This window comes from Amblyomma americanum, chromosome 6, assembly GCF_052857255.1.
Source record: "Amblyomma americanum isolate KBUSLIRL-KWMA chromosome 6, ASM5285725v1, whole genome shotgun sequence".
Classification (NCBI taxonomy): domain Eukaryota; kingdom Metazoa; phylum Arthropoda; class Arachnida; order Ixodida; family Ixodidae; genus Amblyomma; species Amblyomma americanum.
In genome coordinates, this window is record NC_135502.1 from 66,592,428 (window position 1) to 66,617,769 (window position 25,342).

The 25,342-nt window shown below is 47.9% G+C and overlaps 1 non-coding gene across 1 annotated transcript; it reads right to left on the reverse strand.

Annotated features, from left to right (window-relative positions):
* Positions 1-2,311: 2,311 nt before the first annotated feature.
* On the reverse strand, positions 2,312-2,383 carry TRNAS-ACU (transfer RNA serine (anticodon ACU)). The gene has a single exon. It is a non-coding gene; the product is annotated as a tRNA-Ser (tRNA).
* Positions 2,384-25,342: the final 22,959 nt, after the last annotated feature.

The window sequence follows — 25,342 nt, forward strand, 5'->3', positions numbered from 1 at the left end:
TGCCACCCGCATTACTTTAATTTTCTTTATATATTTTTTACACAGGCAATTAGATCCTCTGGTGATTTAATTTGGTCATGATATGGCCTCTGCAGGTTTGCTCTGGATGCCACATGTTTGAGTGTGCACGCCGGCGGCACGGTCCCACGCACTTTTGCGGCCTCTAGTGTCAACAAATGTCTTTCTGCAAATACATTATTACCCGCCGCGGTGGCTCAGTGGTTAGGGCGCTCGACTACTGATCCGGAGTTCCCGGGTTCGAACCTGACCGCGGCGGCTGCGTTTTTATGGAGGAAAAACGCTAAGGCGCCCGTGTGCTGTGCGATGTCAGTGCACGTTAAAGATCCCCAGGTGGTCGAAATTATTCCGGAGCCCTCCACTACGGTACCTAATTCTTCCTTTCTTCTTTCACTTCCTCTCTTATCCCTTCCCTTACGGCGCGGTTCAGGTGTCCAACGATATATGAGACAGATACTGCGCCATTTCCTTTCCCCAAAAAACCAATTATTATTATTATTATAAATATATTATTCTTCTTCCCGTGGCATTAGCCATTCACAAAGTTATTTTCTTTCATATTTTGTGATGAAGCTCCGTCAGAGCAATAATGAGTAGCGTTTACTTCAGGCACATCTTGTCTGTCTACCTGGAACACTGCTCACTGCATTGTGTTTATAATCAACGTAGAAAATGGCTTAAAGGTGTCCAAAGGTGTGCACCCTTGCCTGCAGTCTTCTCACTGACTGATGACGATGACTTGCACTAGACGAATGACTTGCACAAAGTCTTCTAGACTGAAAAGATGCGGCACGACGGGAGCACAGTTAGCTTTGAAAGAGATATGCGGCGGTTGGAGCTGAGTGCGGATGAATCTCGTCTTTGCATACATCACAATTTCCTAATTTGCTGTACTTGCAAAACAATGAATCAGCGCGGTGCTCAACGTCTCATCTATGACACCTCTCTGCTCCAGACGACGGCGTCGAGGCAGTCATGTTTTATTTTCATGACGAAATTGTATTTTCGTAAAACGTTGCGGGGGCACTAAAAAACGGCTAATTTAATGCCTTTTACCGCACCGAAAATAACACCCGCCCACAAATCACTGATCCACAGTGCACATGCGTTCCAGGAAAATAGTCGGCGGCACGTGCGTGTTCTGCAGTGAAGACACAATTCGGCAATACCTAACGAGGAGGCTGTTTGCGGACTTCAAAATTTTTTCTCGCATCAGACAAAATTTACTGAAATAAAAATTTATATATTGCAAGCAACGAAGTTGGTATGTATAGGGAGCCACCTCCGTATTTTTATGTGGAGAGTCTTGACCTTTAACTTAGGTTTGAATCTCCGGAGTCACATTTCGAGAACTTTGAAAGCTCTTTCTTAAAAAGGGCTTATGCAGACACTGAACACTTTAAATTTTAACAAGTTTGCATAATTTTTAGCACAAACTGCAGCAACAAATGAAAACGGGGAAAAGTTGTTGTGGCTGAAACACTAACGACGTTTACGTAAAACATTTCTTAAAGCACCACATTTCTCGTGTTTTTTTTTTTACTGAATCGAGAAGACGCTGGAAATTCTTGCATGGCTTCATCAATGGAGTCAGATGAAAGAACAACGCAAGCGAAATATCCTGAAGTAATATTTGTCGTTGTAGCCTACCCTGTTTCGCATTTTATTGTAAAAATTTTAACTCCACCAAATTTTGTATCTTCGCGGAAACTTCAAAGACCGCTCACGTGAGGAAATAGCTTTTTTTCTTTTTCGAGAAGAATAATTCGTTGAAACTTCATTCAGACAGTCGCCAACTGTAACCATATATTTTTGAAAATAATCATCGGTGACAACTTTTGGGGTCTGAGACGTTTCGCGCGGAATAACCCAAAGTGTAGTTTTCTTCTTGTTGTGCTCTTTGGCGTTGGAACATTTCCCTCCTCCTCTCCTTCGCCCCCGTTGACGTTGGTTTTGACTACGTGGCTCAGATGTGCAGCTATAAGATATACAGAGGTGCCGCGTGCCTTTTTTCCTCTTCCCATAATCTTGTCTCCTTTTCTTCCTCAATGATTATTATAATTATAATTGGTTTTTGGGGATAGGAAATGGCGCAGTATCTGTCTCATATATCTCTGGACACCTGAACCGCGCCGTAAGGGAAGGGATAAAGGAGAGAGCGAAAGATGAAAGGAAGAATAGATGCCGTAGTGGAGGGCTCCGGAATAATTTCGGCCACCTGGGGATCTTTAACGTGCACTGACATCGTACAGCACACGGGCGCCTTAACGTTTTTTCTCCATAAAAACGCAGCCGCCGCGGCCGGGTTCGAACCCGGGAACTCCGGATCAGTAGTCGAGCGCCCTAACCACTGAGCCACCGCGGCGGGGCATTCCTCAATGATGTTAAATTTCGGTCACATTTAATGCAGGGTAACAAATCAATCCCTGAAAGTTGTGCAGAAGTTCAAAAAGAAAACTGCTTCACGCTTTTCTTTCGCCCACTGTCTACAGATTCGTAGTTAAAATTCAGGAGCCATGAGATCTTCGGCAAGGATTAAATATTACTTTAAAAATGTCTTGAAACTTGCACGAGCTGTCACTGATGCACTGATGAAGTTAGTAGCCAACAGCTGCTTGCATTTCTCTCTCTCTCTCTCTGCGGCCGCCTTATGGCATGGTCTTGTATACAACTTAATTTCTGCGAAAGACAGTTTTGATTGTCTGTATGTTGTCTGACCTCATTTTTATGTTCAGAAAATTACATTAGGCCCAGAATCAACGCCCACTGATTCGCCGAGCCACGGAGTCGCTCTGTTTAACCGCGGATGCCACGAGTAAAAATTGGAGGACGCTTAAGCTTCGCCTTTAAGAGTGGAACGCGACAGAGTGTTGCAGCACTGCCAGGGAGTCCACGGAACGCCATCGCCCGATCGGCGCGACGCCTTGCCCGTTAGATAACTCGCTCTGCTACGTGCGGTGAAACGGACGCGCGGAGCGGCAAACCACGTAGAAGCGCTGCCAGGCGCCTTGCCGAAACGCGCGGGACTCAAGTTGCAGTCGTAGTTCGTCGGCACATCGTTCTCGACAAACCCGGTGCCACGAACGCCAGCATAGCTTCCGCGCCGAACGAACGGGCAGAAAACCGCAAGCTTCGTTGTGAACGCGCCTTGGATGTGCGCTGCGTTGTTCGCCGCTCACCGCGTGATTCCTGCGTGCCCGCACGGCCCCACTGCGCCCGAACGAGACGAGCGGGAGGCGCTGCCGGCGCGCTATCTGTTGAAGCAGTGGCGTATACATTGCGAGGAGGAGTGAAAAGGAGTAATAATATTAATAATAATAATTGGTTTTTGCGAAAGGAAATAGCGCAGTATCTGTCTCATATATCGGCGGACACCTGAACCGCGCCGTAAGGGAAGGGATAAAGGAGGGAGTGAAAGAAAGGAAGAAAGAGGTGCCGCAGTGAAGGGCTCCGGAATAATTTCGACCACCTGGGGATCTTTAACGTGCACTGACATCGCACAGCACACGGGCGCTATAGCGTCTCGCCTCCATTAAAACGCAGCCGCCGCGAAACGCTAAGGCGCCCGTGTGCTGTGCGATGTCAGTGCACGTTAAAGATCCCCAGGTGGTCGAAATTATTCCGGAGCCCTCCGGAAATTATTCCGGAGAAGGAGGAGCAGGGATTTTTGCTCACGGCCGACGCCGTCGACACCGGCTTTTCTGCGACACGGGGCCTTTAACGCTGTCGCGTTAAAATGCGACGCGGAGGCCGAACGAAATAAAGGCTATACAAAGCGTTCGACGACGTCTGTGCTCCAAATCACCATCGTGACAGCGCGCGGCCAAGGTATTACTACAAACTAGCTGTCGCCGCCGCACTGTCAACTGCGCGGCTTTGCTCGACAGGTCAGTGCGGCGAGAGGAAGGGGGACCTCTTCAAAGGGCGACTTGTCCGCAGCTCCTGATCGTCGCTTCCCGTCTCATGCAGATCGTGCCGAGCATCCCAAACCGGAAGGGGCTGTCAATACTGAAAACGGCTGTAATTGTCCCGTCGCTCGCTCGAGCTGCTGCTTCTGCTGCTGCTGCACGCTGTCGGCGCGGCAGAGGAAGCGCGAGGCCCTTGTCTCTGCTTTATCTAGTGCGGGGCCGGATGGGGCAGGTACGGGGCAACGCCAGCTGCTGCGCTGCCCGGAGCATTGGAGACCAGCGGCGGCAGCCGGTCCGGCGGGAAATTGCCCAGCTTCCGGTTTCGCAATGTGAGTGTGCGTGCGCGCGCCCGTGTTGTGTGCGTACCTGTGGGCGCGTACATACATGCGCGTACGTGCGTACACGAGAAGGCTCGGCGGCCAGGTTTTCATGGAAACGAGCCGGGACTGCCGTGCGTTGCCTTTAAAGCGAAGCTCGCCCTCGCACTGCCCCTTTGGCTGATGCTGTCGGTATGGAAGCGCGCGTGGGTCCGCTGTCCGCTTTCTGCGTGCCCAGCTTTCCTGGGCTTCACCAAGTGGAGCCATCTATCGGCCGCCAGTAGCGAACACCGCGTGTCTGAATGGGGATGCAATTGAACCTCGCGTTAACGAAGCTGAACGGGCCCGGCATTTACTTTGTTATAGCCGTAGCTTCATTATAGCCCGTGTTGACCGAGCTTCCAAGGCGAATCGTCATTCCTTCGTTATATCCATTATTTCGTTTTAAACCGTTTCGTTATAACGAGGTTCGACTGTATTTTCATTTGTAGCTTAGAGAAAACTATAAAGCTATCTGTAAAATAATGCGTGAAGATGCTGATACTGCTGGTTTACACTTCTTACGTGCCGCTTAACCTGGCATAATCTGCCTTGTAAACTGTTTCTTGCGCTCGCACCAAATTATTTTGACGGCCGCTGAGATCAGTGGGGTGTATCAAACGTTCCAAATTTCAGCGATAATTTTTGATCCTCAGCGCCTTGCATCCCGTGGTGTCAGCTGCACGAACTAGTACCGCTTGTCCAGATTTCCTTGGCTTGTAACCGGGTGAGATTTAGCCGCCGCGGTGGCTGAGTGGTTATGGCGCTCGGCTGCTGGCCCGAAAGACGCGGGTTCGATCCCGGCCACGGCGGTAGAATTTCGATGGAGGCAAAATTCTAGAGGCCCGTGTGCTGTGCGATGTCAGTGCACGTTATGGAACCCCAGCTGATCGAAATCTCCGGAGCCCTTCACTACGGCGTCTCTCATAGTTTGAGTCGCTTTGGGACGTTTAACCCCCATAAACCAAACCAAACCGGGTGAGATTCGAAAGATATTCCACTGCTTAGTGTCTTATTGCTTTTACTCAGACTTAACGTGAAAGATTGTGAAGTTGCCTCTTAAATTTGTTTCAAGAAAGCAGAAGCGATGTTCATTGTCTTTGCACTTAACCAAAGCGGTTCTTGGAAGGAACGTAATCAAAACGAATAGGCGTTACTTTAAACGTCGTGAATGGCGTGCGTGAAATGTGCGACATGTGGCCATCACGTCGGCATACGCATTACTTTCGCTGTGGGTTGGTTTAGTACGCACTGGCAACGAATGGCGAGCAGTTTTTGAAATTTCTTCAAGGGATGAAAGTGATATTTTGTTTTCTCAAAAAGAAAAAGAAAGGAAGATAAAAAATTGCTGCAATGTGAACGACAAAAACCTTTCCTGGCCGTTTTTTTTTTTTTCAGCGTGCTGCCGCGACGTCGGTGCATTTTAAACAGGTTAAAAAGCAGGAGGAAATTACTTTAAGCCAGAAATTCTTTTCTGCAAGGAGGCGATTTCGAAGGCTGGCGGTTCAAGGAAAGTGTATTAGCACGTTACCAGAAAGGGGAGGTTAGTCGATCTTCCTTGATTGGTGTCCTTACAGCTACAATGACAGTGAGAAAAATTGTTATTCAGTGTAGAAATACTTAAACAAGAAATATGACAGTGTTTGGATATTTCGGCAGACCGCCTCTTCGCTTAGACATCGCTTTACACAAAGATCATACACCCAGACAGGGCGTGCCATGTAAGGATGTCTAATGATCACAACTGTATTGACAGCTATACATTCGGACATCGTGTTCCATGGGCCTTGGAAGCGAAGCAAACACAAAGAGAACCGGCTCTTGCTAGGAAACCTCAACCATTAGAAAGAACAGAATAGCAAAAAGACGCCTCGGTCACTCAGTGCGTACTCGCTGTCGTTCCTGTTTGTCCTCACTATGAGGAAATCTATGATGGTTTTGTAAGGCCGCAACCAGGCTCGTAACCTTATGTGAAAACCGAAACTTGATAGGCTAAGGGCGTAATAAAAACTCCCACACTTTTCGCCTCCTACTGGGACAAAGAAGCTGCAACAAGAGTCCTAACACAGTGTTCACCCCGCGGGCCGCATGAATACACCCAACCCCTGACCCACCCAGATCTTATGGCCCTATGGCGCACACGCAGAGTGCTCACACCCAGCCCTCATGTTTCTAATAGTTCAGGTTCACCTGGGCGACAGTAGGCTTGTCCGTGAAGTGCTCAATTTTCGTTTCAGGTAACGCATTTACCCGGAGGAACTCCGACTTACGGCTGTTACTGTCTGAGAACTCCGAGGGCTACCGGCGTGCCCTGCTAGTCAGTTGTACAGGCAATGTATATCCTGTGTTTCATAACGCGAGATAAGTAACTACGATCTCAGAGGTGCCGTTTCAGGCGCTGAAAAAGGGATCGATTTGCAACTTGGTGAAAGATAGAGAGAAGACTTTATTTCAACGCAATATTAAGCCTCGAAGATTTCCTGGGCCAGGGTCTTCAAGCCCAACCGGTCCGTCAGCTGGCCCTAGCCTATGGCCAAGGCCGCCATGTAGGGGGAGAAGGGTATGGAAAATGAGGGGACTAAATGGCAACGGTGCAAGATGAAAGGGAATGTTCTAATTTAGCATAGGGCTCGGGACAACTGGGGCATGCGGAGAAGTATCTGATACGGTAGAGAAAATAACGGGAATGCGTTTAGACGTTTGCGTCGAAGAATGCATAATTGTGTAGCGGTGAGAGATTTGTCCTGGACAGGAAGTCTGCGAGCAGTTCCTCTAATGCGTCACAGTGGAGATTTATTTATTTCGTGTATTTGGTGGAAATCAGCGTCTCACGTGGGTGAATAAGGGCAGAGAATCCCAGGCACCCGTTGTTGAAGTTCGCGGGCGACGCGATGCACCACCTTATTGTTGCCTGGGATTCCAGAGTTGCCAGGAATCCACCTCACTGTTACAATGTGGGCACGTAGTTTGGCGAGAGATAATCCCGTAGTTGTGTACGAATCGGACCTGTATGAGCTGCGCATATAGCCTGTACGGAATCGGTGTATATGATATCACGAGACGTTAAGGCTGCTGTAATCATGGTGGAAACTCTAGCTTCCGGTGATGTCCTGATCTGTCGTCGAAATGGCCACTTCGCGAGCTGCTTCGGCCACCATCGCGGCAGACTGCGGCGCGAATGAAACATGCAGGATATCTAATGGAGCGCCGTGCAGAGAGTTTCCCGAAGCGGCCTTCCCCGCAGTGCACGTTCACTACGCAGAGCGAGGCCCCCGCCCGGGGGCATGCAGCTCTGACGTGCGTCGCGTGAATTTTCATGGCATAGCCGAGCGAGAACGGAAGAAGCACCCCCGAGGCAGAGCCGCGCGAGGGACGATCGCGTGCTGCTGCCCACTGGGCGAATACGGGCGTCGCAGTTTTCCATCCGGGCATGGAGTAGAGGGGGGCGAGAGTGGGCTGGTGTCTGAGTCGGGGGAGCGGAGGGAAGCGGACTGCTCGCTTCCTCTCGACAGCCTTTCCTTTTCTTTTTTTTAGCGCCCTCAGCTCCAGCGCGACCCGCCTCACGTCTGCTGGCCAAGACGCAAATCAAAACACCAGGTGCTCCGCCGCCGCTGCAGATGGCGCCGAGCCCCCCCGCAGGCCCCCGGCTTCTTTGCACGGAGCCCGCGCGTTGCCGAGAGGCAACACAAAGGCGGGCGACAGGCGACGACGGTGACCCAAAACGCGGCCGCTGGTCGCCGATGGGAGCAGATGTTTCGTCCCCGGCGGCGGCGTCGCAGCCTCCGGGAGCACCTGTGAGGGGCCCATTGTGGATGGTCCCGCCGGCGGCTCCAGGGGAGGAGGAGGGGAGATGGCAGCGCTTGCCGCTGTTTGCCGATGCAGGGGCACGTCGCGTTCGCGTGCCGGGCGCGTGCCGTCGGTCTCGCCGCCGGCCGAGCCTTCTGGCATCGGCCGCCGGCCAATCGTGGGCGTCCTCCTCTCCTGATGGCACGCGACTCGCGCGCACGCGGGTCAAAGCACGGATGGTGCGTGTGTGTGTGTGTGGGGGGGGGGGGGGGGGGGGGGCGAAGAGGGGGAAGGCGTAATGTCTGTCTTTGAAGAGACGAGGAGGGATCAGATGGCGGTGGTTGAGCGCTATAATCTGCGAATCAGCTGCGGCGCAACAACTCACGTTGGCAGTGCTATTCCGCGTCTTTGGCGTGCCGGAACTTCTTCCCTTTCCGGCAGCCATCGCCAGTTGAGATGTGCATAGCAATGAGAGGACACGAGTGCGACGCTTTGTGTTAGCTGATTTCTGTTCTGTCACGGAGCATGAGTTCCAGAGACTGTTCGGCGCAGGACTCTACGCTACAACACGTTTCAGTGCTACATTTTCTCTCCACGGACGTTTCAGGGCACGGACTTTTTATCACGCGAACCTTCTGATGCTCGCACTTTCGATTTCTTGAACTTTTCGGCAATTAGGTGCTGTTGGGAATCGCATACACAAAAAACGGTGACAATTTTTTTTTTCGAAAAGGGCGGGCGCGCTAATGTTCGACATTAGCCACGCGGCACTTTATGTGGCAGCCGTCTCGACTCGCTCACATGCTGTGAGAAACGTTGCAGTGAGAACAGTCGACAGTTGCGTGTTACGCATTGCCTTCCTTCAGCGCTTATTCTCCGTCCGCTTACCACCAGCTGAATGGTAATTTTTTGTATGAACCTTTCTAAAGAAAGCCGATGAAAGTCTTCATCGAGCTATCAAGTGAGCACTTACTGCTGAAATCACGATTTAATGTCAATAAAATTGCTGTATATGTCTCCCATTCTACGCTACCTTGCCCTTAGATTGTGCAGTTTGTTTGTTTGTTTTTTTTTTGCGAAACTTTTGAGCCCGGTATTACTGCAGGACTCGCACTCCAAGGTACGAAAACCGCGACAATGCCTGTGAGGAAACATCCATTTGTGTGAGCTACTCACCGATATCTTCATTGTTGCATTCTTTAGTGTAGCCCTGATACAAAGTAAGGTATCCGCGCCTGTCGGACACCCATTTTCAATGGTGATGGGGGGGTTGTTACTGCTGCATGGTTACATACCCAACTCTTTGCCTTAAATTACCGGAAGTTGTTCCGCTATAGCGACACTTCAGACAACTGAGAGGTGGCGACCTGCCCTACCCGGGGGCAGTTCAACGTCCCCAGTGGGCTCTTGCAACACTCGTACTACGTAGCAGTACCGTGCAGTACATGCGCAGTAGTACGCAGCCAGCTGTAAGCACTAGAATTTACTTCTAGTATATATTTAGCCTGTTTATTTATTTAAAGCCAAACCAGCGAACCAAACATTATTTCTAAGAATTGAATGTTGGCTCGATCATAAAGTGGGGAAACTTATTCCTACCTTCGGTATTTCGAAAAAAATTAACCACAGTGCATGTTTTCGCATTATGGCTTCAGCTTTCATACAAGTTAGATACACTGCGAAAAAAGCACAAATGTGTCGACGGGTTTGGACCGGAGCTATAGATGAGATAAACTATACTCTGAAGAAAGTACCGCCAAACGCATCAAGACGTAATCGGAAATGACTACTTAAGGAGGCTAAAAAAGAAAAGAGGTCGCGATGCCGTGGTGCCCTTACATCCACGCTATAGTCTTAACTGTCAATAAGCTTTCAACTTCAACATAATAAATTACTTCAGTGTGTGAAAGGCGCCATAGTAGTGTGACTTTTGCCTTCTTGAGTATGCATGTCATACTGGGTTGGCTGGGCGCAGGCCACAGGGATCATAAATTTTTGTGAAAGTTATATTGACATTATCTGAATCTTTCTATGTTGGCTGACCTGAAATCACTTCAAGCGCAAGGCTGTCAGCCACCTAGTTACTCAAGAGGCCTTTATGCGAAGGCACTCGCCGAAAACGTGCAGTAAATAACCCAACAGCGTACTTGCTGCACCATAAGCATGACAAACTGTCGATAACAGAATATCGTGTAGGATCGCTTTGCAATGTTGTTGTGTCGAGGCAGCGAATTTAGGAAGGAGTTTTGAACTAGAGACGATATTAGCACAAAGTGTATCGTAGCAGTATTTGCACTAACCATTTCGCGGAGTTACTTCAGGGCGCTTGGATGCGTCGCACAAATACTCAGCGTGTTTTTAATGCGAAAGCATTATATGGCTCAGTTCAAGGTCATTTGTCCGCAAAACGTGTGCGCAGAAAACGGCGCCATGTGACGTCACGAGTCAACGTCATACCAAGCCACGACGTAATATGATTTCATGCCAAATCACGTGAAAACAGCGTAATGTGACGGCATACTAAGTCACGTGACAACGATGTAATGTGGTGGCATACCAAGTCATGTGACAGATGATTCCAAAGCGTTCAGGCCACGTGACAAGTAAGCTGTTTAGAAAAAAAATCTTGACATATGTACACTACATTTCGGTTTTAAAAACATACCAAAATCCCCACCCCCTAATCCATGAAGGTGTAGTTGAAATCACAGCGGTGGCATCACTGGCTGTCCTCAATGTGGTGGCAGTATTCCCGACTATATTCGCAGCAAAATTTTGAGTAACCGTTCGCCGTACAGCACTCCAGGTGGTGTCATAGCATTTCTCTTTGCTGCATATAGCATACGTGTTTTAGACAAGCTCGAGGCTAGCTCGCGACAGGGATTCGGATCGATGACATATACACCTTCAATCGCATGCTTTAAGGCGCATTTGAGGTGTTGAACATTGTAGCGCTGGCAGACGACGGACGAAGAGAGGACGAGACACGTACACAGTGCGCTTCTCTTCGCCCGTCGTCTGCCAGCGCTGAATGTTCAGAATGTCAAACGCTTCTCTTCGCCCGTCGTCTGCCAGCGCTGAATGTTCAGAATGTCAAACCAACTTGCCCAGCAACACACCCTGCTCAAGTTGAGGGGCTTCGTTTATAGTACTGAATGAGCACTCTGCCCAGGGTAGGAAAACCTTGAAAACCTTTGAATGTGAAAAAGTTGTTTTCAAGGGCCTTGAGAGTCGTTGAATTTCTGTGGGTCCTTGAAAACTTGAAAAACCTTGAATGTAACCATATTTAATGGTGTATCATTTCTACCTTAATTATACATGTAACCATAAAAAAAGGACCAGAGCAGGAGTGGGTAAGGAAGCAAATGCGAGTTCGCGATATCTGAGCTGAATTCGAGGAGAAAAAGTGGGCATGGACAAGGCATGTAATGCGAAAGAAGATAACCAATGGTCACTCGGGGTAACCGAATAGTTTCCAAGCGGCGGCAAGAGAAGCAGGGTGTGGCAGAGTCATATGGGTGGATGAGAATAAGAAATTTGTGGCGAGAAGGTGGCCGCGGCTGGCACAGGGAAGGGCTAATTAGAGAGATCTGGGATGGGAATTTGTCGTGCATTTGACATAGTTTTGCTTGTGGAAGTCGTCCACGTACGCACGTGAGTCGTAACAGATTGGTGACGACAAAAAAAAAATCCCAGCTGCGAAAGAGCACTTCCATCCATCCTTTTTTAGTGCGTGTGGAAAAATACGTGTTGTGGAGAATTGCACCGCTGGATCCAAACAAGGTGTTGAATCTGTGCCACAGTGACTGAATCGACCAATTGCGACTCAACACCAGAAAATTAATGCACGTGCGTATATGTATCCATACCTTTCATTACGAATATTTATGTGCTTCGTAATTTTCCAGTGATTTCCGGCCACTTGTGAGACGATTCAGAAAACATACCTTTAATAAACGTCTCGCAGGGTACTTATAGGTTTCGTGATCATTGCTACTGCTGCCCTCTAAGCCACTTCAACCGCTATACAAATTGATAATAATAACAATAATAATTGGTTTTTGGGGAAAAAATGGCGCAGTATCTATCTCATATATGGCTGGACACCTGAACCGCGCCGTAAGGTAAGGGATAAAGAAGGGAGTGAAAGAAGAAAGGAAGATAGAGGTGACGTAGTGGAGGGCTCCGGAATAATTTCGACCACCTGGGGATCTTCAACGTGCACTGACATCACACAGCACACGGGCGCCTTAGCGTTTTTCCTCCATAAAAACGCAGCCGCCGCGGTCGGGTTGGAACCCGGGAACTCCGGATCAGTAGCCGAGCGCCCAAACCACTGAGCCACCACGGCGGGTCTATACAAATTGGTCAGAGTCACTATAAGTACTCGGTCTGGGGGCACCCTATAAGCAGTAATGTAAACAAATCCCAAGGGTTATCCAGCGATGCTTCAAACTGCGCTAAAAACAGCAAACTTGCTTGGCCACTCTGGAAGTGATGGCATCACATCCCTAGAGGTTCTGCAAAAATTCGCCTCTACTGGAAAATTGATTATGGACTCCTGAAGATAAGTTCTTCATAGAGAGAAAACTGTTCATTCTGAGCCAAGGGCATGGGAGCATGTTGCAGGGATACAACAATTCATCATGTAAAATTTGAGAGGGCTTCCTTGCGTATCACGGTAAACTTGGCTGTGATGCTGTGGACAGCAGATGACATCCTTTATGCACATCCCAAAGGAATTGTGGCTGTCCGTGTCTTCTGCAAAGTATCATTACCTGTGCTTTTTTTACAAGCCTGAAAGAAGCAGGAGGCAGAAAGTGAAAAGAAGCAGATGTATAAAATGCATTCTCTAGATGAAGAGGTTGATTTTGTGACTAAAATAATTGTTGGAGGCAGCTTTTCTGAGTGCTGTGAATGGGTTTAGCGGTTTATCTAACAAAACAGCAGCTACTAATGACCTGACATAGGTGATAAAGACGAATGGTTTGACGAACACTGTTAAAGAGAAAGCATGATAAAAAAAAAAGGAAGTTGAGCTTTCGTGAAAGCTTTGACTGAAGAGCAACTTAGCTTGTGTGGTTTTGTTACATTCGTGATATGTTGAATAAATTGTTCTGGTAAGCCGCTGTGTTTGTTCATCCTTGAAAAATTTATTGTTGAGTTCTTGAAAGTCCTTGAAAACCCTTGAATTTCTAAGCTCTGAACAAGAATGACTGCTGCTGTTGTTGTGCCCAGTAAACATAGAGTTAACATAGAACTGCAACGACTCCAGAAACCTATAACCAGAAATACCGCAACACCTAATTAAGCCTACTTCATTGTTATGTAATCTAACACTCTTTAACCCGCTTCAGTATTCCGTAATGCGGGGTTTAACACTCGGACGCGACTCAAGGATTATGAGAGACGCCGTAGCGAAGAGCTTGAGGGTTAGTTCAGACTACCTGGGGTTCTTTAATGTCCGCTGACATCGCGTACCACACGGGCGTGTTTGCATTTAGTATTTACACACACAGTGTACGCCACCACGCGCGTGGGATGCCTGGACACGCGCGTTATTGACCGCGCACACACTGCACAGAAATCGTCGCAAGTGTAGTTACAGGCTTGATGAACAGGTCCCCAGTGACACTCCGTACGAGTCGGACCCTATTGGCCGGGCACCGTTCTCGTCGACGAGCGGATAAACATGAGTCCCTTCGCCGCGTTTATCGCAACACACAAGCCATCGTCTGCTTCCATGGCGGCTGCAGCTGCTCGATTTCGGCACCGACAACGGAGGAGGTGAAGTTTTCCTGAACTTTTCCTGAACTAGACCTGCACGTCTACACTTTTTTTTGAAACGAATAGCAGTGATTTATTATTGCAAAAATATAAAAGGGTAAGAAAAAAGTGGTAGGGGTTCGACGTAGTTAAACCGAGCAGACGTCCGAAAGCAGGTGTTCATTCTTCAATTGGAGGGGACACTTAAGCTCTGCCTTAAGGGTATGGCGCGATAACTTTAGTGGGTTAATGCCCATATATGCAGAATTGGTCACACTCTACTTAACATTCATAGATTGCGGCTAGTCTTCATACCACTACCATCGCAGTGGCGCAGCCAACTGCACTGGCGGGTGGCTGTTTCTGTCACAGCCACCGGTATAGGCGTTGCGCGAACCATGTCGCTCTTTCCGAGCAGCTTCCCGCGCTGCTGGCGCGAAGCTCCTCCGAGCTTATCCGAGCTTCATCTCATTGGCTGCGGCCTGCGTGGCGCTTCTCCGATCTTACCCGAGTTTACCCGATCGAGTTACTACCCCGGCTTACCCGATTAAGCTCGGGTAGGTGGCGTACGTCGCTATTGCTAGGCAAAAGCACAAGAAAGAGGGGACGGTTGACAAGATTCTTGGTCGGTGTTGGTGAGCATATTAGTGCTTTCGCACCAAAAGACCTTACCTCCATCGAAATGCGGCCGCCGCGTTTATTACACATCGGCGAACATACATCCGCGTCTTTGCCTTTAACTACGATATCTATCACACAGTTACAACGAGCTCTCCAAATTGGCTCAATTTATGTACAGGACTGGTATAACCAATGACTTAACGAACTTAATCCCGACAAATGCAAACTCGTGTCAATAAACCGCAAACGTAATCACCTTCTGTTCCCTTACGTAGTCTCACACACCGCTAAATTAACCTAGTCTTATAAGCATCTGGACATAACTTTGTCAACTGGTCTAACCTGGAGAGGGTATGTCACTAACGTCATATCAACCGCGAAATGAAGTCTTGGGTTCTTAAAACATTACCTACGCCACGTGCCACCAAACCTAAACTTGCTCATGTGCAAGTCACTTGTCACTTGTCCGATCTAGGCTGAAATATGCCTCTGCCGATTGGAGCCCTATCCAGATATCTCTAACAAATTCCCTAGAATCAGTACATAATCTATCCACTGGATTCAATCATTCATGTCATTCACAGAGTGTCAACATATAATTGTTAAATGCAGCTAGTGCACGGCCTAACAAACCTGGCTTGTCGCCGTCGAATCTCTAGTACATATGTGCCTGTTTCATGTTTTTACAGCTGAATTCATAATCCGCACCGGTCATCCCCTTCAAGTTGCCTGGCCGCGCGAGAACACTGCATACACTTTATACCCCTGTCACACGGGCATTTCGAGGACCCTCGAACCGATAGTCTATCGACTCAAAGGCGATCGAGCGCTGCTACACGGGCAGTTTCAATGGCGATCGAGTCAATAGCCTATCGAGTCAACGGAGTAGCGCAGAACTCCATCGAGATTTCGAGGGCCTTCGAGCGCTGCCCAAAGTTGCTAGCGTTGCTTCGAGCGGCGCCAAGCGCACTTTCGTACACGACATATTCATGGTACAAAATTATGAACATACATTATTCGCATAAAATTTAATGCAAGCAGTCTGTAAAATTATTCTAAAATTATATTAGATTTGTTTTAAGCATATTAAGCGCATTAATTTTGCGTTGCAGTCTTTGCGTTGCTTGCGTACTTAACGTTGACAACATGGCGGCACCCTGCCCGCCCGCTTCACAGCGATAACAGCTTCGTCGCTAATGCCTCAAAGCAATATCGTTTTCTAAGCTGTTGTATTCGCCTTCGATTTGCCCATTCTTACCCTCGCATAAAGTTTCAAGAGACAAATAGCTCTTGTTTTTCAGATATCATAGCAATTTCCCAGGTCTTAAGCCTGACGAGGCAGCGCTCCGACGCAGTTGTACTGGCTTGGTTTTGGCTCGTCTTGTATTAGAGTGGCTACAGCAGTGTCTGCACATGTCCGTCGCGTACGTGCAATTAAAAGGGTTTTGAACGACTCGCGTATGCGTGTATTTCAGCATTTAGTATACATTTATCAAATATTTTTGTTATTTTTGCAAAATCCAAAGTAGCGATTGTGGCGCCACACATCCGTGGCGTAAGACACGAGAACCATTTCAATGGCCATTGAGATTTGCCGTGTAGCAGCGACGAGTTCGATGGCGATTGAGAATCTCGAAGACCCTCGAATCGAGGGTGATTGAAACTGGCCGTGTGACAGGGGTATTAGTTTTCCACATTACTTCCACATTCGGCCTCGGTCCTGGAACGGCCTTCCACACGTCGCCCCTATCACCTGCCCGTCCACATTTTGTACTGAATAGCACCCATAATTCACAGTGAACATGTGTGTACTTAACGAGGTTTACTGCTGTGCTTAATTTGTTTTACTTGTGTTACCCAGCCTTAAGTAATACCCCTATACCGGGGGCCTTAAAGGCAACAAAGTTAATTGAAGTGCAGCCACGAGAAGGGAGTAGATATGTTTTGAACATTCGTGCTGAACGCAATGCACTGATCAGGTTGCTCTTATTAAAGCGTAAATAATATTGTTTCTATTAAAAAACGTATTAGCCGGGATTTCATGTTTGCTCCGTCCTTTTTATGGAAAAATATGAAACAAGCGATGAATTTGAAAGCACCCGGAATCTATTGGACGTTCACTTTCAACAGTGACGTTGTCTTAAAGTTATGTTTTGTTCTGTTTTTAAATAAAATATGCTCAGTTATCACCTGACGCTTTATTAGATTTCTGCTGTTTCTAAGAATTAGCATCGGCATACGTTCTATTCGGTAATTGAAAGAATGAAAGAAAAAAAAGACAAAGAAAAAGAAATAGCTCCGAATGCATTTCTATTCCCTCGACAATCATGCAGTGGGGCTTCGATCACTTTGATCTGCATTGTTTTGCTTCTAATCAAAATCACAACAGTGAGTGCGTGGCAGCAGACTTCGGAGTAAAAGTAATTTGTTATTTTTCAGTTCGCTCACGGCAGAAGTTCACTCTTTCGCGCTCCTTTTTTTTCTGATAGCGGGTTTTTGTAATTCTTGCGCTGCAGCGGAACACTCGGATCGCAACGAAGATTGCCAGTGACCGTGACGCAGCGCCGCTCACTTTTCTATATTTTGTTTGTTTTGACTGCACTAGTCACATCTTATTTTCGCCCACACGCTTACAAGCACACACAAATAAAAAAAAAGATACACTAGCGCTCAGGGCATCAAGAAGGTAGAGGCGGCAGGGTGTGTACATGGGTGGGATTTCTTGCGTAACGGTAGTCTCTGTGTTATGAGACACGTGCGTTACTGGGCGGAAACTACTTGCTCGATCGCAGCGGCATTCGCGCGTGCTGTACCCCGCACACGATCACTCTTTTGTGCGGAAAACCACCGAAGGAATATGGTCGTGTATGTAGTAACCGTCAAGCCAGCCACTGCCTCCTTCCGTCCCAGATTCCAACTTCTGGTCGGTTCCACGCGAGGCGCTTCTTTAGACGGCTCTCCAAGCGTGCCATGTCTGCCGTGATGGCGAGGGGTCAAGTGGGCAGAACTTAGGCGGAACATGGTTACCCCCCTTTTCCTCCTGGGCTTCCTTCTCCTGACGTCCTTCTTCGACGCAGGGTCAAAAGGGGCGCCAAGGCGGAGTCGTACGCGCGCGCCGCACCTGCGTATGGGCGCAGCGGTCGCCCCGAGGCAGACCGGCTTGCCAAGAGGGCTTCAAAGACAAGGCGAAGGTCAGCCCCCCTTCTTTCGGCTAATTGCAGAGATCGAGCTGCGGCGCCCTCGTCTGCTTGCAATGGAACTCCCATATGCACATTCAGAACGTATCTGCATCCCAGTAGGTCGCCATACCTTTACACGAATAGACTCCATCGTACGTTGGTTGCGAGGTCAAACTAGCATCGTGTCTGTAAGTAATAATAATAATAATAATAATAATAATTGGTTTTTGGTGGAAAGGAAATGGCGCGCTGCTCGCTGTTCCGGTAATGCACTGCTGCACGAAACGAAAGAAAAAAAAAGAAGACTGTGAAGGTAGTCCAGAGCGACACCGCGGAACGAATAACTGACAGGCGGGGGAGATGAAACGCACACAGCCCCTTGTACTTCTGCAAGCTGTTGCTCCGTGTAAGGTGAAATTTCAAACCGACGAATCAGTCGGCCAAAAAGCGGTATTCACACGGGGGACCTCGGCGCGGAGGGACGGGGAGACGAGGCGCGCTACGTCACCGGCCGGCCAAACCCCTCCCCCGCTCCCAAATTTAGTATTCACACGGGCAGCGGGGAGCCGCCGCGGGGATCTAGACGCGCGAAGCGGCCGGGCGGCGTGGGAGGGGTTAAAGAAAGGGCCGGACGGCCGGTTTTGCTGTTCTTTGAAGACAGCGAAGGCTAAAAAAAAATAATAAAGATTGAAGGGAGATAAGAGGGAAAAGAAACCGAAAAAGGGAAACAAACAGACAGTTCCCAGCACCGGAGCTGAATACACGTCGAACTTTCTGGCGCTAGAGGATCCAGAGCAGGAAATGGACGTCGCAAAAAGGCGCAAGTACGTGTTGTTGGCGGCTCTACTTGAAACCGAGGATGACGACGATCTTTTCAAGAAAAAGCGGCGGTGCTGGGTGAAGCCATGGATGCAAGAAAAGTCACTTGGTGTGCAGCACAGTCTGTATAACACGCTCCGTGAAGATGACCCGGACGAATACCAGAAACTGCTTCGTGTGCCGCATGAAGTTTTCTTGTGGATGCTGGAACGCATCAGACACCGGATTATTATTATTTTTTTTTTTTTTACAACAAAGCCGCCATCTGGGTTACCATGCTCAAGGAGCGGGCTGTGCTGATCTGAGGAGGGAAAATGCCGACAGTCGAGGGGGGAAAAATTAGACGAAAAAAAAGAGATGCGTGAAAGATAGAAGGGAAGAAACTCTGAGAAGATGCAGACAAACACAAAGACGACGTATGCACAAAACGCATCTTGCTCTAACCAGTTCATAAATTATTGGACTTCAAAAATGTTTTTATTAGTGCACGCATTCCTCTTCGTTCAACGTGCGCAAAATCCACGGCAAGAAGTAATACAGCTCCGTCGACAGCGGAGCGCCACTCACAGCGACCCCAACGCGCGCCCTGCCAAGTGCCGCCTAATCTCCCGGGACGCGGGGACTGAACGTAGCGGCCGAGCGAACGGTCCCCTCCCCCGTCGGCGGCGGCCGCCGGACCAAAACCGGAAACTGCGTCGCCGCGAGCACTCTCGAAGGCGTGACGTGTACGCAGCCGCCGTCAGTTCGGGAGGGATTCCATCCCCGTGTGAAAAGAGCTGCGAGCATACCTGGCAGGTGGCGCCTTCGTTTCTCTTTTTTTTTTTTGCCTATAGCCGCCGCGGTGGCTCAGTGGTTATGGCGCTTGGCTGCTGGCTCGAAGGACACGGGTTCGATCCCGCCCGTGGCGCTCGAATTTCGATGGAGGTGAAATTCTAGAGGCCCGTGTACTGTGCGATGTCAGTGCACGTGAGAGAACCCCAGGTGGTCGAAATCTCCGGAGCCCTTCACTATGGCGTCTCTCATAGTCTGAGTCGCTTGGGGACCTTAAACCCCCATAAACCATCTTTTTTTTTTCCCCCTATTCATCTGACATACGTTTTTTTCTCTGGCAAGCGCCCACGATTGAGCAGTTTTGCTGGGTTGAAAAGGAATTTGGAGCCTCGATAGTGTTCACTGTCCTCGAATGCTCTCACAAGTTTTTTTCCGCGCACTTTTCCTGTGATTATTAGTAGACATTCTCGTGTCTCCTCCTCCTCCTCCTCCTCCTCCTCCTCCTCCTCCTCCTCCTCCTCCTCCTCGTGTGAGGCTGAGTATACAAGGAAGACAAAAACTACTACTTGAGGTGGACATTGCATCTACACGCGCTCCGTCCATGTAACAATGTTTAAACATGAATGGACCACACAAACGCTGTATCATTTGCGCGTCGTATCCTGGTCTGCTGATAATCGTGAAACGGGGTTCGCTCACTTGGAAAATGAACTAGGCTCAAGTGAGCGGCGGATTTATAGGTCGGCCTTGGAGGGGGCGGCCCCATTTGAGCCGTGTATTAGTTGTACTTCGATTTCTTTCGTAAAAAAAATGTGTTCAGCATGGTTTTCCTGCGTAAAATTTCTATTTTGTGGGGAGTCGGGAGGGGTCTCCACCCCATTAAATGCACCCCTGGCTGAAGTAAAAAAGGCTGTAAGGGGGAAAATAAAAATTCCCCGTCACTCTATGCCTCTCTCGGGACGTGGCGATTCACACCTCGTATCGGATCTGCACCACCATGTCTATTTCGCAAATCGTTGCGCAGAAGTGCACTATGCAAAAGCACGTTAAAAACTTACAGCAGACGCGTCTGTGCGGCATCTTTGTTACGGTGATGTAATCGCGCCTCTGTTCTCTTTGTTTCGAGCTTTCGAAAAGCAAATAAAGGCACGAGTGGCATGGAAGTTTAACTAAGCATTACATATCTTTTTTATTATCTGCTTAAGAGTACGTTTTTCCACGCGTATTCTCATACGGATTGCGCACGTGTGCCTACGTGCAAGTCTCCGTACGTAGGCGGAAGAAGAGGCCCGTACTGGAGCAGGAAAACGGGGCGGAGCAGCGACCTCGCCCAAGATAAAAACAAAAAGAAGAAAAAAGAGAAAAGAGTGAATAAAAGATAAAGCCAGAAAAGCGGGTCTAGCCGCCTAATTCCTGTCTCCCGTGGCGGAGTCGCCCGTATGGACGGCGACGCGTGCATAGCCGCTGCATTCGGCGTCCCGCCGCACGCTCACATGCTTGGGCGATAGGCATGCACCGGCGCTCCCGCTTGCTATGGCAAGTCTGGCGGAGAAATTCCGGTCAGATCACCCTAGCGTGACCAATGAATTCGCTGGCATGTGTGCGTGTGTGTGCGCGTGTGCGTGCTTGTATAATGTATACGTACGCGCGTGGAGCATTTTACTTTACGATGCTTTAGCTTTCTCCGCGGCGTCGAAATACGGAACGGAGACGTTTCGGCGCGCCATTTGTGGCCCCCCTGTTTCGGGAGGGATGAGCGCGTTGGCCGGTGACGTTGCATTGGTACGTGCGGCGCCAGTTACCTTATCGAGGAGGGGTTTGCAGGGCTACCTGCCCGACCAAAACGCGCCTGTGATCCCTGCGCTTGCAGCACCACCTTTCCTAAAGTAGGAATTTCAGTGGGTTTCACTGTAACTTCGCTGGGTTCCACTGGAATGCAAGGAAGAGACGGAACGGTGTCCTTTAAACACCGTTCGTTAATTTTTTTATTTCACAGTGGTGCCCGTTGCTGGTATACGTTCGACGGAAATCACGTGGTCCGGTGTCCACACAGCTGCGCACCGGAAGCGCGAAGTTTCGCGCGGCGGCCACCACGGGCGCGCTAGTGTCGCGTGAGTGTAAGCCTCGTGACACCAGCGTCACAAGTGGGTTATAGCGTTATTTCTCTTCGTCGGTCGCATGGGAGGGGGTAATGTATTGACGTTGCTGTTATGTGTAACGCTTGCGACCGAGAGCACAAACGGTTAATCCGCGTGGACCCGGAATGGCGCGCCGCAGACGTGGCGAGGAAATGGGAGTTGCGAGCTACACAGAACGGTGATCGACGACGAGCCGAAGCGGAGATGAAGCGACGCAGTGCGTGACGACCTCTACACCTCACAAAAGACGCATTGCAGACGCGCGGGCTTAATCTATAGTATATTGGTGAGGTTCGTGCATGCAGTACGCAGCGACCGTAAATGATGACAGTGCTTTTTTTCCACGAAAGAGGATGGAGGGAAAGCGATTGTCAACTGTCACACCTGTTCAACGGTGTTCTTTAGAAGCCAACTATAGTGGGCGTGTTGACGAGCTGTTAAACAAGTGCACAAGAAGCACACTTCACGTATTAAACATAAGAGCTTATAACAAAACAGTGCACCAATCAGGACAGAGGAAGATGCAGACGAGATGGATGCCGCTTCTGCTCGGTCTGATCTAATGGCTTTTTTCATTGCTTTGTCGGAAGTAAAATCCAACTGTTCCAAATATAACAAAGTGGATAGACGAGCGATCTAGGGACAATTGTCCAAATTTATCCCTAATATAGTACACCTTTGGAGTACCTCAGATACTTAAGCATATGCGCTAGACATCTGCCTCTACGGACTGCGCATGTTTAGTGTGTACGAGCTCTTACTGAAAAGAGTATTTTAAACGTTGTTTGACAATGCGACATTGGTAGCGAGGCGCTATTCAAAAGGTACATAAAATATATTGCAAGCCTTTTTGGGACGTCGTCTAATCTCGTCCGACACCTATTTATTCCGTTCAGTCAAGGCGAGAACCCTTTAACTATATGCAGCCATAGTTTTATTTCCCTAAGAGCAACAATGTAAAAATATATTACACAATGTTGAGGGCGCATGCGGGCCTTACAAAGGGTGGGGGGATTCATCAAGGAAAACAAGTAAACATAAAATACAAATGACTGAAAACAGGAATAAGCAAGCTAAGAAGCCAAGTACAAATTAATACGAGAAAGGTAAAAGAAATGGCTGTGTACAGGATAACAAAAATTGCACGTATAGGAAGATAGGCAAATAAAGTAGTTGATACTTCAGTAGTTGATGCTGTCTGGTACTTTGACCACACAGTGAAAAATTATTTTCCAAAGACCTTTCTCAAGGCATTGTTCATCGTATAATCTCCGAAAGGTTGAAAGAAAAACTGAGAGCAGGAAAAATATGCTAGCCTTTGTCTTTTAAACAGAGAGGGTGAAACCATTTAATGTAAAGCAGAGATTTTAGCCGGCATGAAAGATTTGTTAACATGCTACTCTATGTGAGGAAAGGAATAGGCATAAAAAGAAGGAAAAAGAGAGGAGCACAAGATTATATAAGGTTAAAAAGTAAAATAAGAAAAAGAACAAAAGTAATGAAAAGAATAAACACTAATGGGCATTGCATTTTGGCTGAGGATCATCAAGGAGTAAAGCTACCAGATGTTAAATGGTGAAGTGCAGTGTCCCACAAAGGGGCTGACAAAGTTTAATGCATGAAGAGTGCATAATGGTGAGGTCTACGGAGGTATTAGAGTTTTTCGACTAGACAAATGTCGCCTAAATAGGCAAATGAAAAGTTGATTGCATGTTTCTGCTGCGTAAAGCTGGTTGTGGGACCTAACACAGAGTCCAATGGTAAAGGTACTTGCGTGAGCGACTCCATACAATGTTCACAGTAAGCTCGCTCGTCGGCATACGCTGGGCATTCAAACATAATATGTTGTATTGTTTTTACTGAGTCGCAGTTGTCGCAACACGGATTGCTCACTTGTCGTAAACAGCACCGCAAGCTGTTTGTAAACGCGGCGTTCAGACAGAGACGATAATAAACAGTTTCCGGATGGCATGGAAGACTGAACGGTAGTATAGATTACATTTGAGACGTTGGTCGCATTAATTAAGGAATGGGTAATGATGTGACGGCGCGCTCCAGAGCCGATTCTTTTCTTCATAGACATATCTTTTAGGCAGCTGAGACGCATACGATTTCGTGAAGAAAATCCTCTTGCAGTTCTCATGCCGTAGGCCTTTGCGAGTCACTTCATCTGCTTTTACGTTGCCTAGAATGCTACAGTGAACTGGTATCCACTGAAATGCTATACAGCGGCCTGCGCAGTAGCCAAGTGATGCAGGTATGCAATGTCGAGAGAAAGTGGCAGGTGACTGGTTTTCTTCAACAGGTTGAAGAGCGTGTGTAGCGTGCTTTGGAGTCCGTTAAAAACACCCATCGGCCAGGTGTTCGGCGCAGGATATTGGAGACAGCTTCTTTTGCGGTGGAGCTCATATCTTGTTTTTTAACTCGTGATTTTCTTCTTCATATTATACCGCATAATAGCCAATATTTTATAGCAACTTGAAATCTTTTCACATGTGTATAAATCCCGGTTTTAATTAGTTTTGTATATGATCTGCATTTTCCAAATTGCTTTCTCATTTTAATTCGACTTCTCTTCGTAGTTTCTTCCTGTAGCTGGAGGATATTGATCTCTTTTTATTAGTATTCTATTGTGTGTTGTCATTTTAGTTAGTTCCTGAAGCCCTTCATTATAACTGGCATTATTATGAGTGCTTTTTAATATACGTTGTTTATTGATTAGCTAAAGCAGATTTTTTTTTATTCAGAGAACATTAGCATGTATCTCACTCCAGGCAGGCGGGCAGAGATGAATTGATAACTGTAAATAAAAAATAAATAAGAACTGAAGTTTGGAATGTTGAAATGTCCGAAAATTGTTACAGAATCTACCTGCGCATAGTTTATTCTTAAAATTTCCATGCTTCCGGTCAATAAGACTTAGTAAAAATAATTTCTGCTCACAAATAGCATAAAGTGTCTTCTAAACATGATGTAGCCTCCATCACAGGACTGCTGCCTACAGAATACTAAAGAGCAGCCTTTTCCGATACGAATTACCGCCCGCAGAGTCTAAATTATTAGATTCTGCCTTTGTTTAATATATTATAACAGGAGGCGAAAACAATATCCGGAAGCCTTAATTTGAACGGCGTTTAAGAATAAATGTGTTGAATAACGGCATTTTCTTACCCTGATTTCTGTTCTACACAATGGTTTAGTGACACTAAAATTGCTACCCATGCTCTTTTTACAGCTGTACAGCGTTAAAGACGTACAGCTGTTTTTTGTATACGTGAACAGTATATGGGTTTTTTCTTGCGTATTTGTATACAGATGTTCTCTTGCGTGTCTATTGCAAGTGCATTGCAAGGGCTAATTGGTATCGCAAAAACCACCCGGTGCTTGCTCTGCACGCTGATATATGATACATGGAACAATAGCACCTTGCTCAACTTGCACATCTTGCTCAACTTTATCTAAAATCAAGGAATAAAAAAATACTTTTTGGTTAAATCAAGGAGTAGCGACCAGAGATGACGTAATAACGAGAACACGATATATATGAAGAGAAATGGCATGGCCATCTGGATAACCCAAAAAGGTATCCCGATAAACATTAACAAGCATGCTATCGTCGGCATCTATTTACCTCACTAACGAGGCGAAGACTTTTGAAGGTAATTAGGATACCACGGACCAGCGGTGGTATCTCGGCAAATGAGATAAACGCCTGTGGAAGTCACGAAGTCAGCGATATTTTATACCGGCAATTCGTTCGCTTGCTGTGAGAACTCAGGGAGGCAGACGCGCAGTGTGCCTGTGGGAAACGTTTCTGGCAGCCAAGTTCTCGCGCGTGCATCGCTCCGTTGCGTGCGCCGGAGCGCATCGGCCGACGTAATGGCGGCCATTCGTTCTTGGCAGCCATTGTCTTCGACGCGCGCGCATACCCCAAAGCGGGCGCTGCTGCTCTTTAATGTAGATGAGTTTTCACAGCATTT